The following is a 16,768-nucleotide window of genomic DNA, read 5'->3' as shown; positions in this document are numbered from 1 at the left end:
CAGCATCGCATTGAAGGCTCATGTTCAACTTGTGATCAATGATTGCCCCCAAGTCTCTTTCTTTCATAGTGCTAGCCAGCGTAGCAGTGCTGAGCCTATAAGTATGCTGCAGGTTTTTCTTCCCAAGGTGGGAAAGAGCAAAGGGATGCTGTGAACCCCTTCACACACACCAAACTCAGAAAGGCTGTTAATGCCTTTGAAGACCCCACCTTCGCAGTTGTACCCTCCATGCTAAAAGCATTCTTTTTATTGCACAATTAACCAGTTGACTGCACAATAGAAGTAACATGTCAGGAGCCTGAGAATGTCTTAAAGCCTGACAACTCTGTATCGGTGCAAATACCACACACACGGTCTCATTTCTTTTCTTTCTATGGCATTGTGATGAAACTTCCTATCCACTTTACCCCAGGCTAGTGTGGGCTGCATGCTCAACTGCATGCCCTACTTTACACCACCATACACCAACTATGCACAAGGTCCTATTGTCTTCCAACTCTACAAAGCTATGCAACAACTACCATTTTTAACACTTTTGAATAAGGCTTTTTTTTTTCCTTTCTGAGATGGGACTAGACACTAAAAGTAAATACTAATATGTCTGTGGTGATGTCTCTGCAATACCCAGGGCCAAGTCATCAGCTCAGCTCACCGAAACACCAGCTGAGTTGCATGCTTATTTGCCCCAACTGAGAATTCTGGCTTCATGTCTATAGTTATTATTTTCCCTAGATATTTATTTTGAATTCAAAGCCATTTCATTGTTGTACCATGGAAGTACTGCTGGAATAAATAAGTATGCAACCATCATGAGACTTTAGAAAATAACATCAGCCCTAAGACAAATGGTGCAACCATAGGTGAAAGAACAAGAAGGATGTGGACCTGTTAGCATTCAAAGAATAGTGGTGTTGACATCTAATAGATATGCATGATAACAGCCAACCATCCAAGCAGGACTTCAGCTAAAGCTATTATGTTTCTCAAATGGTTTTAAATCCAAAAGTGTATTGTGCAAGCTGATTTTCCTTTCATTAGACTTGGCTCTGTAAATGCACATGGATGTTTTTTATAATGCTTTATCATTATTTGAACCACACTTGTAATTTCTATCTGCATCTGGCTTGTACAGGTGCAAGCCGAAGACGTAAAGAACTTGGGATCTGCTATTAGGGCTGAGTGTACATGTGCCACGTGAACCATTTTTTCAGCTCATACAATACGTTCTTCATAATAGACTAGGGTAAATGGTTCCTGTCTCTTTCTCTCCTCCGTTCTACTTGTTTGCATTGGCTGACCTATCTTTACTCCACCTGAGGATTTAGAAACCTGCCCCATAGACCATGCATCTCTTTGTGTCAGGGACTTTCATACTGGCTCAAGAGAAACAGCCATTGCATAGAAATGCACTGATTTTCCAGGATGATTGCTGTCCCTGCAGCCAAGCAGGCATTAAAAGCCTCTTTTCACATCCAGCTGATTTGTTTTAAGGAAATCCAAACTCACCCTGAAGGAGAAGACTCCTGCCAAATGCCTCTTAGGCAATTCTGTCTGGTCCCATACCACTCAGCCAGCCTGACCAAGGGGATGCCAAGGGCAGAGGTCATCATTCTTTCCTGCAATCAGCAGAGATGGTTTTCATGTAATGTGCTTTGCATGCTTAGGGGCAGGGGAGAGGAATTTGAGTAGAAGCAAGATGTTGGTATTTCCCAAGAAGGAAGCCTCCACCCTTTCTAGTAATGTTGCTGGGATTAGCATGCAGAGCAGCATGAACTAAACAGTTTTAAGTCTCAAAATGCAGAAGCACTTGTGAAGTCTTTGTTATGTTCTCCAAGGGCTTGAACTGAGCTTCTTTTACAGTCAGCTCAGCTCTCTATCTTGAAGTTTTCAGATCTAGGCTTCCTCTCAATTGATCTCGTGCAGACTCACCTAGCGTTTACTTAGAAATAAACTCCATTGTCCTAAGAGCTTTCATAATTAATAAGCTAGATGAGACATGAGGAGCAGTCCAGAATCCATCCAGCCACTTTCCATCTTCTAATCAAGGATTAATTTAGACACTAAAGAGAAAAATGTTTTTGGGAAAGGCAAATTCTTTTTCTCTCAATCCTAATAAAAATCAGAGTGAGAGTGAGTTTAACTCAATGGGGAAACGGTGACCTAAAACTGTCGACAGATATTCAGTGGAGGTTTCAGAGTTTACTGCAGTTATTTTCAAAATTAATTCCAAGAGCTGGCAGTATCTGTGGTTCAGAAATGATGTCTTGCATGTGATGAGTCCTGTCTGAGCCTCAACCAACAAGAGACATGCATGCTAACAAAAATGAATGCTGCTGAGCTGAACTTATGCTGTAATCAAACATGTGGTTTGCAAACTCCAACTTAAGGGGGGGAAATCCCCAAAACCCTGACTTCATTTGCAATGAATACTATTACTAGAACCATGTACCATAAATGCAGCAATGAAATACTTTATGAAGTCTGTTTAGATATCCCTCTGGTCTTTTCAGTTTCATTATGACTGGAGATGCAGCTTCAAGGCTATCAAGAGAACAAATCCAGACATCCAGAATATATTTAATATAGTGAATCTCCAAGCCATGTGCACCCCAATTCATTGCCCCTGGACTCAGTTAGTTATGCATGCTATTTAGCGTACCTACACTGGTGCCATTTCTGACAGGGAATATAGCACCTGCCCTGTTTCTACTTGCCCTATATATCCAAATGCCTTTACTGGATCCTAGAAATAAACAGATGCATTTAACTACTGGTGCTTCTTAATTGCCCAATGGGTACACTGAGTTTTGTGCATCTTGCGTAAACCTTTTTGGATAAGTGTAGTAAAACTATCAGTCCCAGAATACACAGTCCCTGCTCTATGCTGATTTCAGTTCTGAAGCTGATTAACATTTGTCCAAACTAAGCTAAAATAAAACAAACACCAGCATATAAACAGGGACTAAATGTTCACTGGAGCATTAAATAAACTGACCGCACAAGTTTTGTGGCACAACTTGGAACTATTAATATGAAACATAATGGACAATAAAACCCTCTCAAAAAGGAGGTCTCTCCATTTAGCACTGACAAAGACATACACATGTCTGACCATGCAGATAGCACTAGTGTAGGAAGCAAGTGTCTTTGAGGTTTAATAATTCTGCAGAATCCCCATAACACGCCGACACTTGTGTCAAATGAAAGGAGAGGAAGATCCCAGATGGAGCCAGAAATGCTCATAGTGATGAGCTCAGTGAAACTTGGGCTGCATGGGAATCTAAGCGAAGGGGTAATTTTCTATAATCTGGAAGTTTTAAATCTCATTTATGTATTTTAATTATGGGCTCTAAGCTGAAGTCCCTCAAATGGATATTTAGCATAATATTGACAACTGGTTGTGACTGTAAACCTATCAGAGCAGTGAAAAAAAAGCTGCAAACATTCAACACTGCAAACATTCATCACAGCAACCACTCTACAAACTAGTCTTTTTGACGGTCAGGAGTGTCTGAAGTGTGTGTATTATGTACCTACTCAGTTATAAAGTCTCAAGGCCAGATCCTCAGCTGCTATGACTTGGTGCAGCTCTTGAGAAGTCACTGAATTGTGCCTGTATTTCCTCCAAGGGTCCCACAAGGGAGAGATGGCACCAGCAGGTGAATGGATAGTGTGGGATTTCAGCCTTGAGCCTACTTTAGCAGATGCTAAGGGTTTAATACACTACAACAGACCCCAGCCTCTATGTTAGCAAGTAGTTCACATAAACTGACAACAAAAGGAAAAGACCTGCAACATATGACTTGGAGCAGATACTGTGCCCCACAGTACATCTCTTAGGCAGCATTTTCCCCTTGGATCATGGAGCACAAATCTTCATTAAGAGGGCTGGTGAGTTGGTTGTTCCTTTGACAGAGGGCAAGAGTAGGATTAGAGAACCAACTCCCATCAGCTCTGACCCTATATGTGACTTTCCATTGCAGTTCCAGGAGGGAACTGCCCAGGTGACAGGGATCTTTGCTGTCATTGGGCTTGCAAGCTCCCAGCTTTGGTTCTGAGTTTGATCTGCTGTCCAGAAGCAGCAGATGAGGCTGATGCTCCTGATGCTCCGAGGAAGTCCCTCCAGGGGACTGGAGTCACTGGCTTATCTAATTTCATAAACTGAGGCTGATTACATTAAATTAGACTCCAAAATAAAATAAACATCAGCTTTAAATAAGGATTAGGATTCTCAGCAGGGTGTTTAATTGAACAAACTGCCTTTACTAATTTTATGATATGGCTGATCACTATTAAGAGGGAGGCAGAATGGGCTGGAGAAGAAAAATACACATGGCTACTGTTTTAGGCAGGTGCAGCACTGCACCTGAAAGCAGAAGTGGGGCTTCTCTGCTTGGCTCGATGGGAAAAGTGGCCTCAAAGGTGTCATGTTTAGGTGAGCAGGGTAGTGGGTACATACAGTGCCACTAGTTATGGACCATTTTTGTGAATAGCATCACTGGCAAGATTAGTCAGACATCTAAGCATAGCTACACTTTACGTATTTTACAATGCAACAGTCTAAAGTGCCTGGCAGATTGTACATAATAAGAATGATATAGGCATATGCATGTGTGTTTAAAGGTGTGAATTTCACATGGGGAGCAGCTGCAACTAAATAGACTCATGCATTATGTTCATCTAGTTTCTTATCAAAATAGTCTGCATGACAAGCCAACTGCTTCTCAAGGTGGTATCAAGGCGGCATCACCATGAATACTCCCCGCGGAACATTCTTCTTTGAAAGAGCTGTCTCCATGGTTTTGGGTGCTAAAAAACAAGAGTCAGTTCAAAACACATTGCTAGGACAATCCCTTATCATAGACACATTGTGTGTGTTCACCAAAGTAAGTGCATTGAGAAGCCAAACTGTTTGATATAGGGGAAAGACACAGGTCTCCTGCTGACCTCCAATCCCTTGCAAGCACCTCTTTTCTGGTTTCCTTGGTATATTAGGAAGGCCCTTCTCACCTACAAAGCTTTGCATCAGCGAAGAGCTCTGCAATGGAAAATGGCTTTTCAGCATCAGTGTGACTCAGAGCTGTTAGGTCCCCACAGATGGCTGGAGGTCACAAGGCTCTTTGCAATATTCTTCCAGGGGTACAGCTTGAACCCTGTGTATGTGGCAGTGCAATGTCAATGTATCAGTATGTGAGACATAGATCTGGCCCTGGCGGTCTGCATGGATGCATATATTAGCCAGGCAGCTCAGAACAGTACAGCCCTGAGTAGCCTTGTGCAGTGCAAGTGCATGCCCTGGCCATGCAGGCTGGAGCTGGGTGCTCATTGAGTTTTACACCAGTGTGAATTCATTTGCCATTTACTCTTAATACACTGTCTTCCCAAAGTATAGATAATTCCAGCATTTACAAATCTAATTAGGCAGGCTTTCAGACTCCAAACATAGTCAGAGGGTCCACCTGAGCCTAGTACAGTCATTCTCAACCAAGATGCCCTGGCACCCTAGGGTAGCTTTCAAGGGTGCCATGGGGTGCCACACAATGTTAACATTGTTAGGTGTGCAAACATGATTCACAAAATAAACCCAGCGATTTCAAATAGGAATCCATAGTATTAAAATCATTCTGACCTGTTGAGATCTTTCTGAGTTCTTCTCAGTCAAAAAATTGCTTTATTACTTTTCTACCCCCAAAATGAGTGAAAACAAAGTGTTTTCTGGCATTTTCTGAGGGGTGCCTTGAGTCTAAAAAGGTTGAGAACTAGTGATATAGTAAGTTACTGAGCTAGCATGGTTCAGGCCTGCCAGTTTCTACAGCCAACAGCATACAAGGGAGCAGAGTGCTCACCATTGCATCCAGTGGCCTTTGATTCCCCAGCATGAATGACATGGTTCCTGCTTTCAGCTGCACACAACATTTTGCAGAGTCTTGAGCCAGACTTGACCTCGCTTCTTTAGGGCCATCACAAGATTCAGTCACCACTCAGCCCCCCATGCCTGCCTTTTCCGTGTGTTTGCATCAATCCCTCACCCACAGACACCAGACTTTGAGCTCCTCTGATGTGCAAGCCCCATGTAGACATGTGTGCCTGAGCATTAGAATTGTGTATAATTTGCTTTGCCAGCACTACAATTAGTTTGAGAAGCAGAATCTTTTATTGCAGTGCTTATGGCTTTGTTTTTCCGTTTGTCTAGCTGATTTCTCTAATGCTTTTCATAAGCAGCAAACTTGCTCATTATCCTCCTTCCCTCCCCCTTGCACTCTCCTCATAGACTGCATATTTTAACATTTCATTTTGCAGCGCTGGTGAAAGCACTGCCTACTGTGTGCTGTTTTCTCATTTAAAGGAACTGCAAGATTACATGGTTGATTTGTATGTTTAAAAAAAACATGTTTAATGTCTGAGCCTTGATGAGCAACCCTGAGACATCTGCATGTTCTGTAATGCACGCTCAGCAATTTAGAGACAGCAGCCACCCCACTGCCCACATCAGCCAGGATCCTCCTGCTTGGAGCACATAAGCAGTTGAGCCTCATGGCACGGGGCATATTGGTTGTAGAGATTCTGTGAGCAGTCTTTTTGTAGGGAAGATGGGCAGCTTGCACTGACACTAATGGTGCTCTGTTAGAGCAGTGGAAGTTCAGGGTCCATTATATTATAATGGGCATAAAAACATCTTGTTGTAAGACTAGAAAGTGATGCAATGGGCAAAGAATGCACTGTCTAGGTTTGCTCAGCTGGAAGAGTACAGTATCTGAATCCCAACCTGCAACTGGCTAGGTATTAGATAGGGAAATCCCAGTTAACCAGCTCAGAACTTGGCTGATCAGGGTTAGGCTGAAGTGATAACATTTGAGGAGGACATGTCTGCATCCCAGCCCCATTCTCTGGAATCATCCAGTCCCTGAAGGCTCTGTCCTCTTGACAGTGTCTGTTTTATATGACCTCTGCCTACCATAAGAGTTCTTACACCTGCTGCTAAGGCCTCTGAGAGACAGGAGATGAACTACAGTGTGTGGAGCTCATGTCTGATCTACTCTGGCCTCATTACTGTGTCAGGAGGCCAACATCACTGCAAAGAGCTGCAGATGACGCATGAACTCTTTTAAAGCACCTGTTAACAATGGCACATTTAGTACCCTGCTCCCAAGGATAAAGGAAAGCCAGCACAATGCATCACATCCCTACAATAAATCATTACAGCATTTTGATCTGAAACTAACTACTGCAGTATGACACACACACACACATACAGGCTTTACAGAAGTATCCCTAATGAGAGTATTCAGCTGTGATTTCGAGGATACTGGAGCACTGCCATGTAGCCACATTTCTGTAGTCTTAATGGTTTTTATACAAGCATCCATTATTGAAATCAATCATAAAGTTTTAAAGGTATCACATCCTTGATCACTTAATTTTACCGCTCATTTTTCAATCTTTGTAGGAAAGCAGTCCTGTTCTCCTGGTGCTCACACTGTTACCTATCACAGCCAATGCCAATCCCTCTAATTTACCCACTTAAAAAAATCCATCTCATTCCATCACTGCAAACAAGTCAGAAGTCATAAACATTAAGCTGAGGTGTCATTTGAAGGATAATGCTTTGGCTTTGTGTGGCTTCTTTCAAAAGGGCCTAATAAACCTGCTGCATAAAGTGTTGCATGGATGAATGACTTCACAGCAAGATTTTCAAGACACTTAAGTGACTTATGGGCCTTCTGCCACTGGGTTTCAATGACCCCTGAACTCCAGGATGCTGAAGTACAAGGTGTCAAAGGTGTGTAGGAGTTTGAGCCCTCTAATGAGTTCAAAAATAGGCCTTTGTCTCCTAAAACTCTAAGATAGTTCTGCAAATATGTTTGTATGGCTGTGACATGCAGTGCATGCTGGGTATTAATATGGTCTTTTGGTTAAACATGTCACAAGAGACCTGAGCTCACCCCTTCCGCTGCCCCAGCTCTGCTCCGGACTCCGTGTGTAAGCTCAACCCCCACCCTTTCCCCACACTGGGCCTTAACCATGTACATTATGCTCCTCCCTGGGAAGAGTTGTACATATGCTCTGTGCCATGCACACCGTGACCCTACATTCACTGGGGGTCTCTCTAAGCATCAGCCTCTCATCCCCATGGATTGTGTCAAGCTCACAGCAATGTCACGATATGGGAAGATGTTCTCTCTCCTGTATAGAGATAGTAATGGTGACAGAGGGGTGAGATAATTTGACCAAAATCACAGACCACATCGGTGGCAGAAACAGAAGTTCACTGTACACTGCTCCTTCAAGACCCACTTTTTGTTCCCTCTAGTTACTAGACCCGCTGTATATTGGCCGGAGAATGCAGGAGCTGGCAAATAGCAGGGGGATTAGGCTTGCACGTAGATATTCAATAAATTAACCAAGGGAAAATACAGAAAGTTGTGGAGATTACCTAATTTATGTTTTGTCAGCCCTAGGCTCTGTTCATTTAACCATGTAATGGGCTAGATTAAGGATGGCATTTCCCCTCCAAAACTACCCGTGGTCCATCTGTTAGTTTCAAGGTAACATCCTAATAGAAGCAGTTATAAACATCTCATAACATGTCCTGAGATCTTGGGCAATCCTCCCCCTACCCACCTTCCTATCCACTCAGAATTAGGTTTCGTCCAGATCCATAAAATAAAGGACTGATGAGGGGGGATACTAGACAAAGGCCTACTTCTCCAAAGCAGGTGAGGGGTGCTGGAGTTAAGGATGTTCTGCATTAGGGCTGTGTGAAATTTTGCCGGCTGTTTTGTTTCAATGCTGTATCAACTCATTTCAAGCTCAAAACAGCGAAATCAAAACAAAACAAAGGGCTTCGAAACAGCCTTGAAATGAAACAAGGGCAGTTGAAATATATCAAACGTTTTGAAACATTTCAAGTTTCAAAGCTGAAGCTGGGCTTGCCTGCAGGGAAACAGAAAGTAAGGAGAGGGAGTGGGAAGAGGGGGAAGGATTGCTCTGATACTGACTGTGTAGCTGGCCAGTGACTGTGATCCTTCCCTGAGGTCCCTTCCAATCCCAGTGCTCTGGGAGAGGGAAGGGAAAACAGCATAAAAGCAGCGCTGTTTGAAATGGGCTGCTTTCTGCCTTGCGGTCAGTTACTGAGCTGTCTTCCAGCAGCTCAGCAGCATCAGACAACAAAGGCAACCATTCATTTTCTACTTGTTAGCCTAGTAAGTGGGATTCATCAATACCTTTTGCTTTTTATACCCTTTTATTTTATTATTATATTCATTGATTCCTTTCAATTTATTCCTCCCCCAAAATACTCTTTTTTGTTTTTGTGAGTCTATTTTGATTCTTTTCAAATCTGTGCTTGCTCTCACAGTGTGCATTCCATTCACTGTGCAGGGAAGCTCAGCATAATTATATTGCATATTATAATACAGAATTTATATAGGAACACATGCATACATTTATATATTTTATATATTACATAAATACATATATACATTACATAAATACACATACATACAATTATCTTATCTACATATATTACATAAATCAGAAAACATTACAGAAGAAGACACAGATTTTCCAGCACACCAAGGCAAAGACAAGACACTATGAAACACACCATGAAGCATGCTGGAAAAGCAGCTGGCAAATCTTCAGGGAGGGGTGGAAGAAGGGACAGAGGGAGAGCTGTAATTTCCCATCCCCCACCAACTGAGACACAGCCTCTTTGCTACAGCAAGCAGGCATGAGGCTTCCACTAGTTCTACACGCAGCAAGGAGAGGGGAGCAGTGCCAGTGAGCACCACGGGGATGCTGATGCATCTCCAAAAGCACCACCCCCTTGCCTTTGCTCGTCCTCAGCCTGGCACCAGTGGGAGTGTGCCCAAAGGGAAGTCCCCCTCTTTCTCCAAAGCCCCCATCCGCACAAAGCAGAGGCAGGCCACCCTGGAACAGTGAGGGAAAGGCGGACAGACAGAAAGTGGGGCCCATTGCAAAGGCAAGTGAGATCACCCAGAGCACTGGGGAGATGCTTGCTGTGGATGGCCAGCCCTTCTCCTCAGTTGAGTGGCCAGGGTTCAAGTGGCTCATGGCACTCATGGCCCCATCATACCAATTGCCTGCACACACCACCTTCATCAGGACAGTGGTGCCCTCCCTGTATGAGGCATGCAGGGAGTATTTGAGGGAGGAGCTGTGCAAGGCAGGTCCACAGGTGGCCTTATACTTTACCTGGGATATCTGGAGCAGCCAGGGTGAAGATCATGCATACCTCTCCATCACAGGGCACTGATGTGACCAGTCAGGCCGACAGTGGGCTCTACTTCAAGCCAAGGTGATGGATGAGTCCCAAACAGCAACAGAGATCATGGGCGCCATGAACCGCTTGGTGCAGGGGCGGCTTATTGACCAGGGCAAGCTCACACATGGGTTCATGGTCACCAACAAAGGGACCAATATAGTCAAGTTGGTCTGTGATGCCAGCTTTGTTGGCACACAAGTTCCACCTCATTGTCAGGGATGCCTTGGAAAGGGACAGGGATGCCGGTGATGGTGCCAGCACCATCAGCAAGCTCATTTCAAAATAAAGGCACGTGGCAGGCTACTTCCACCAGAGGATCAAGGTAGGCAAGATGCTTCAGGACAAACAGACAGAGCTGAACATCCTGCAGCACAAAATCATGCAGGATGTGGAGACTCAGTAAAACTCCACATACCTGATGCTCAAGAGGCTGGTGGAGCAACAAAAGGCCATCCATGAGATGGCCTTGCTTGGGGAGATTGGAATCAATGGCCCCCTTAACAGAGCTGAGTGGGATACCATGTCCCAGATCTTAGTGGTCCTCAAGCCCTTCCTCAGGGCCACCAAGACCCTCGGTGCTGGTGATGCCCTCCTTTGCCAGGTAATGCCTGTAGTGAGGGAACTTCAGAGCCAAATGGAGAAGCTCCAGGGGATCAATTCCTGGCTGGGGCAAGCCACTGTCACCAGACATGCAGGCACTGGTGAGGCAGCTGAAGGAGGGCATCAGGAAACAGCTTGATGCCTTATGATCTAGTACAGTCCATGTGCTGGCAGCCATGTGTGACCCAAGGGTGAAGGGGAGTGTATGCAGCAGCCAAAGCCTGAATCAGTGGACAGAGGTGCTGATGAAGAGGGTCAGGAAGGCAGAATGGCAGAGGTGGGAGGGACGTGGAAGAGGGGGATCCACTGTCCCACGCCAGCCACCAGCCAGTCTCCTCCTCCACCACAGGTACTGCCAAGGCATGGCTTCACTAGTGGGGTCCAGGGGCATCAGACCCCACCATCAAGCAGGTAATGCTCAGGCCTTGGTGGCTGCCTATCTCACTGAAGACTTGGAGCCATGGCTGTGTGACCCCTTGGCCTACTGGGCAAGCCGCAGCCACATGAGGCCAGATCTGGTCATGGTTGCCTGGGATCCCTGTCCTGCCCACTGACCAGTGTTCCAAGCGCAAAAGAGTTCAGCATTGCTGGGGATGTAGTGACACCCCACTGCACTCGCTTGGATCCTGGTTTGGTAGAGCAGCTGGTATTCCTCAAGGTGAACCACCCACTGCTGGGGTTCCCCAATCTCCAGGTGCAGACGGAGTGAATGCCACTCTTCTCACTCCATCCACACCTACTTCCTTTTTTAAAAACCATTTAATGCCCCACTCTCAGAGCTGGCTGTGGCAGGACAAACTTGGAGGTATGGGCTGGGGCTATGGGGAAGGAGGAGGCCCCAGGTCCTGGGCATGACCACTAAAACTGCAATCTGCCAGGGTCAGAAGGCCTGGCAGGACTGTCAGTGGTGTGGCAGCCCCAGGAAATGCCAGGACCAAGGGTGAAAGGTCTGTGGGAGGTGTCATAACCTCCAGCCACCACACACATGTACACAGTCCTGGCTGAGGAAAGCCCAGACCAGTCACATCTTTGACAGGCCTGAGGCTTGCTGGTTGCAGTGGAGTTGTGAGGCGTCAAGTGAGCCTAGCTTAGCTGCATGGGATGCCAGCTATGGGGTTGAAAAACACTTTCTCAGGCTGAGGAAGCACCTGCAGTTGGTGTGTATGCTGTTTCTGTATGGAAGAAATAGAAAAGAAGCCAGAGGCAAGAAAGCCAGCCAGTGAAAACGGAAATGGAGGAGTCAGGGAGTGAGGGACAGGCTGGGGGGCTGGGGTGGGGAAGGGGGATGTAGCAGCACAGATAAAAGTGGAGAGGTACCTAGAGAGTCAGATGTCTGGCAGGTTGCAATGGGTCAGAATTCCAATGTCTATATTGAGTCCATGAGTTTCTTTACTTAGCACCTGTCCCCTTGAAACTTGACTGACTTTGTGGCCTCAGCAGGGGTGACCTTCCCTGCTCTTTCCATTCAAATCAGGCAAGAAATGACAAAGTCATAGGCAGTTTTGCGATTCCCCATTTTAGCCTATGGGTGAAATATCAAAACAGCATCAAAACAGCAAAACAGTTTCAATGAAACAAAATGGAACAATGCTTCAAAATAAAATGAAACTCAAAATGAAACACTGTCCTGTTGAAACAGCAAAATGGAAGTCAAAATGAAATGTTACTGTTTCGCACACACCTATTCTGTATCATCCCTAGATATTTTCAAAATGTGTCATTTATTACTTTTTCAGACAGGCACCTCCCTCTTGCTCTTCCTGTGGTTTTTGTACATTCACACACACACTTACTCCCTAATACCTTCCCTCACTGCTAGGGTGACCACCCATCCATAACTGGGTGGGACAGTCCTGGAATGGGATCATTAAGTCTTGGTCCCAGCCTGCACAACTCCAAGACAGTGTTTGTCCCCAGTTCACAGCATCCTGCAGGGATCCAGGTTTCCTCTTGCAAGCCAGCAGCATTCCAGCCTGAAAGGGGCTGCTGGGAGTAGGACGCAGGCAGCACCATGTGCACGTGTGTGCCTGTATACATGCATGTGGCCAGGAAAAAGCCCGGCAGCCTGGAGAGCAGTTTTCTACAGGTAAGTCTATGGGGGCAGAGGAGGTGTGAAGGAGGCAGATCAAGGACCCCACAGTGAGGGCAGGAGTGGGGCAGGGGCTGCAGCTCAGGGTGCTGCCCAGCTGGGGTGGTGCAGGGGGCTGTGGCAGGGAGCAGGAGAGAGCCACAGGTGACTCATCCAAGGGGTGTTGGAGAGGATGGCTCCCCAACACTGAATGCATCCCACCAGGGAGGGGGTCATGGGAGACATGTGCCCCCCATATTTGTGTGTGGGATGGGGTTGAGGGTGGGAACAGATGGGGGCTGTCCACTGTGGGCTCAGGGCTCCCTGCCCTGAGACCCTTCCCCAGGATGTGCCCTCCCCCCAGGATGACATGCCCTTTGCCTGCTTGGCAGCAGCCAGAATGGCAGTAGCATGGAGTTGTAGCCCCTGCTGCTGCCAACAGGCAGGGGGCATGCAGCCAGCACAGGGCTCCTGGGGAAAGGCAGCAGGGCGGGGAGCCCTCATCCATCCCTGCCCCACTCAGCTCTGCTCCAGCCATGCCCCAGTAGTGCGTAAAGGGGAGTAAGCATGTGTCCCCCCTTTACATTTTAAATAGGTAATCACCCTACTCACAACACAAGTTAAACTGAAGTTGATAAGGGCATCTCTTAGGCTACCATGTAGGTAAGAGCAGTGTATTGGTCACATTCTAGGTTTAAGCAATACAGCTTGAACTCAATGACACCTAAAGGGAAACCAGTGAAGCATTCCCTCATTCTTCCTGGTCCTTCCCAGAGCTGTATCAAATAAGTGACTACCTGAGGCTGTGGGTGCTTCAGCAATGTAGGATCTATTTGTTTCATGTCTGGAATCCTTAGGTAGCAGGTGAAAGGTAGGAGTGCAAAGCATTATCGTTTGGAGATCCAGTACAACCTCTTTATTTACCCACTGTAGGATAGAGAAGAAAGAGAGTTTTGCTGTTATTTCAAAGCAGACCACAACCACAGCCGTGGTGGAAATTCATATTATGAGCAGTCTGTAGAGATGAGACTATTGTCCTACCTGCACTGCCCTTGTGGAGAGCAACAGTCAAGTGTTTCCATGTACTAGAGATGGGGGAAGGGACAGTGTCTTCATACACATCCTGTTACCATGGCCACATTTTCCTGCTCGTCTTTGGCTGTCACCTACCTGCACATGAAGGGCTGGTCTCTCCTTTCTTGTCTCTCTGCGTTCCTACACCTTGATCTACTCACATTGACTCTAAGGTGATTCAAGGTTGGATCATCAAGAATCAAGTCAGCATTTCCAGTGGGTGAAGAGGGTTGTGAAGGGTCAGGGTAGGCAGCAGAATATTTTAGAAGAACTAACGAAAGATTCTACAAGTAATAAGATTTTAAGATTTCTGCTGATATAAATAACAGCCATAAGTCCCTTTTGCTTTCACACAGGGGTAATGCTGGCTCACTATTACAACACAGGAGGAGGGTTTTCATTATGAGATGACTTTTTACCTTCAGGCAGCAGTCTTAAACCAGGACTCTTTATCTTTCTGACAACTTAATCTTTATTTGCTACAGACAACAATATACATAATTACAGCTCTTGACATATCAGACAGAAGGAACACTCCAGCCTTTCACAAGAAAAATGGAAGCAAAGTTTTAAAGTCAAACACACTTTCAGCAGTACTTAAAATAGCTGCAAACTTGCTTGAAGTTTCTGGACAACATTTTGCAACTTTGATGCTTCATGTTAATTGCATGCTATAAAATCCATGTTTCAGCGCTGAATAAATGTCCTGATATTCAGAAATGCTGAGTTCTCATTATATCCATTGGCTTTAACAGCAGCTTCCATCATGAAACATTTTCACTAGGTCAGAGAAAGTGGGTGGGGAAAAGGTTTAGTGACAGTCTGGATACTGGATTATAACTCCCATGGAATTACTTCTGCTCTGTTCCTGCCATCATATTCACTCCTGGCATGTTTAAATATCACAGATGTTTATGATTAAAAGTAAGACCTTCACTCCTACTGGCACTTTGTCAAGACTGGTTAGCATTTGTGATAAAACTGTTCTATTGCTATTTTTTCCCACTACTTTCATAGTTATGTTAATGCCAACTTGAGACAAAAACAAAACACAGTAAGCATCAAAGATGAGTGTATCCCAGGTGAAGAATGTGGATCCTCAGCAGACAAGCCTTTCACTCCCTTCCTTCTTGTACAGTAGTCAGTTTTGCAGCAAGGTCCTTCAGAGTGCATTGTCCGGCAAGTCAGCTGTCAACTGCAGTCAGTTGTCCCAGATGATGGCTAGAAAATGATATTTAAGAGGTTCATTTTTGGGAACTGGCTTGTAGGTAAGGTACATATACATTAGAATAATGGTCTAGGGAAATGGTAAGGGTGAACTGTTTTTTTAAAGCCTGTTTGTGACAAAGTTTCCTTCAAGGTTCACTGTGTCTGAAGCCAACAGACACACAGGCTGGGAAATTGAAGACATGTACCACACTGTTCCGTAACATGAGATAAGATAGCATTAGGTCACACTGCCCAACTGCAGAGCCTTTGGGATTTCTGGTTTTGATGGACAGACCAAATTAAGACACTGGTAAATAACTAAAGTAAGATGTGTGTATAACTCAGGTGGTACTCAATTTATATACCCCTTCGCCAAATGAAGAGAATGTTAGTGGGCAGGAGCACTGGGGAGGTGTGGCTGCTCAGCTGGGTGCAGCTTTCCTCCTCCTCTATAGAGCAGAACCAGGACGTGTATTGGGACTTAACTAGATACAATTTAATAAGAGATAAGACAATTAAAATAGGACATATATAGAGAGGATATAGGAACTATAGGCAGTATATTTATAAATCAATGCAAATACTCCATATACAGGTGAGGGAAGAGGTCATCAGAAAAGGGAGCCTTAGCAAACATTAGGCATTCTTATACTCTAATAGGGTGCAAGATTTACAAAGCATGAGATGCAAGTTTACAAAGCGTGAGGCACAAGGTTTACAAACTTGAGGTGCGAGGTTTACAAAGCATAAGGCACTGAGCCCAAAGGAAGAGAAAAGGGCAGCAAGCTGTACTAGGGTAACATAGGTGACCTGGGGCAGAGGGCCCCCCAGAAAGGGAAATGGGAGCACCCTGATATAACTGCAGTACCCTGCTTAAATAACCCAGTGGGTGGGGCCTTAATCCCTAACCTCTCTCCCTTGCCCCTTTCAGGGGTTTCCTGGCAGCTTGCCCCAATGAGAGGGCCCGTCTCCCCTATGGCAATTCCCTTCTTGGACAACTCGCACTCCCGGGGCCTGCGGAGGTTCAGCTCATCACTCTGGTGGAGCGTTTCCTCCCACTTCAGGGCCTCAGCTGCTTCGTGGGGCTTTCCCAGCTAGCCTGGTCATGGGCTTGTGCACTGTTGTGTGCACTGATGGCCATGCCTCATGCAAGGTGTGAGGGACCCAAACTTTATGCAGTGCTGGGGCCTTGGTCTGCTCCCAGACCTTCTGTGCACCGATCTGTGCGCCGCTTGCCCAGCTCCATGCTGGGGTTGGGGACGCAAGCCAGCATGTTCAGCTCCTGGGTTTTGGTCCACTCCCGGACCTCCATGCACCAATCTGGGCACCGCATGCCCAACCTTGTGCCAGGGGTTGGAGACCCGAGCCGCCACATGCAGCTCCAGGTCTCAGTCCACTCCCAGACCCTCCGTGCACTGGCTGTGCGCTGACACCATGCTACCTCACAGTGGGGCTGGAGGACGCAGCTGCTTGCTGCTCCTCATCCAGCGAGTCTCTTCAAGCTCTTCTGGGGCAACCAGAAGAGTGCC

The sequence above is a fragment of the Crocodylus porosus genome, unplaced genomic scaffold, assembly GCF_001723895.1.
Source record: "Crocodylus porosus isolate Cpor-Errol unplaced genomic scaffold, CroPor_comp1, whole genome shotgun sequence".
Lineage (NCBI taxonomy): Eukaryota > Metazoa > Chordata > Crocodylia > Crocodylidae > Crocodylus > Crocodylus porosus.
This window is presented reverse-complemented; position numbering follows the sequence as displayed.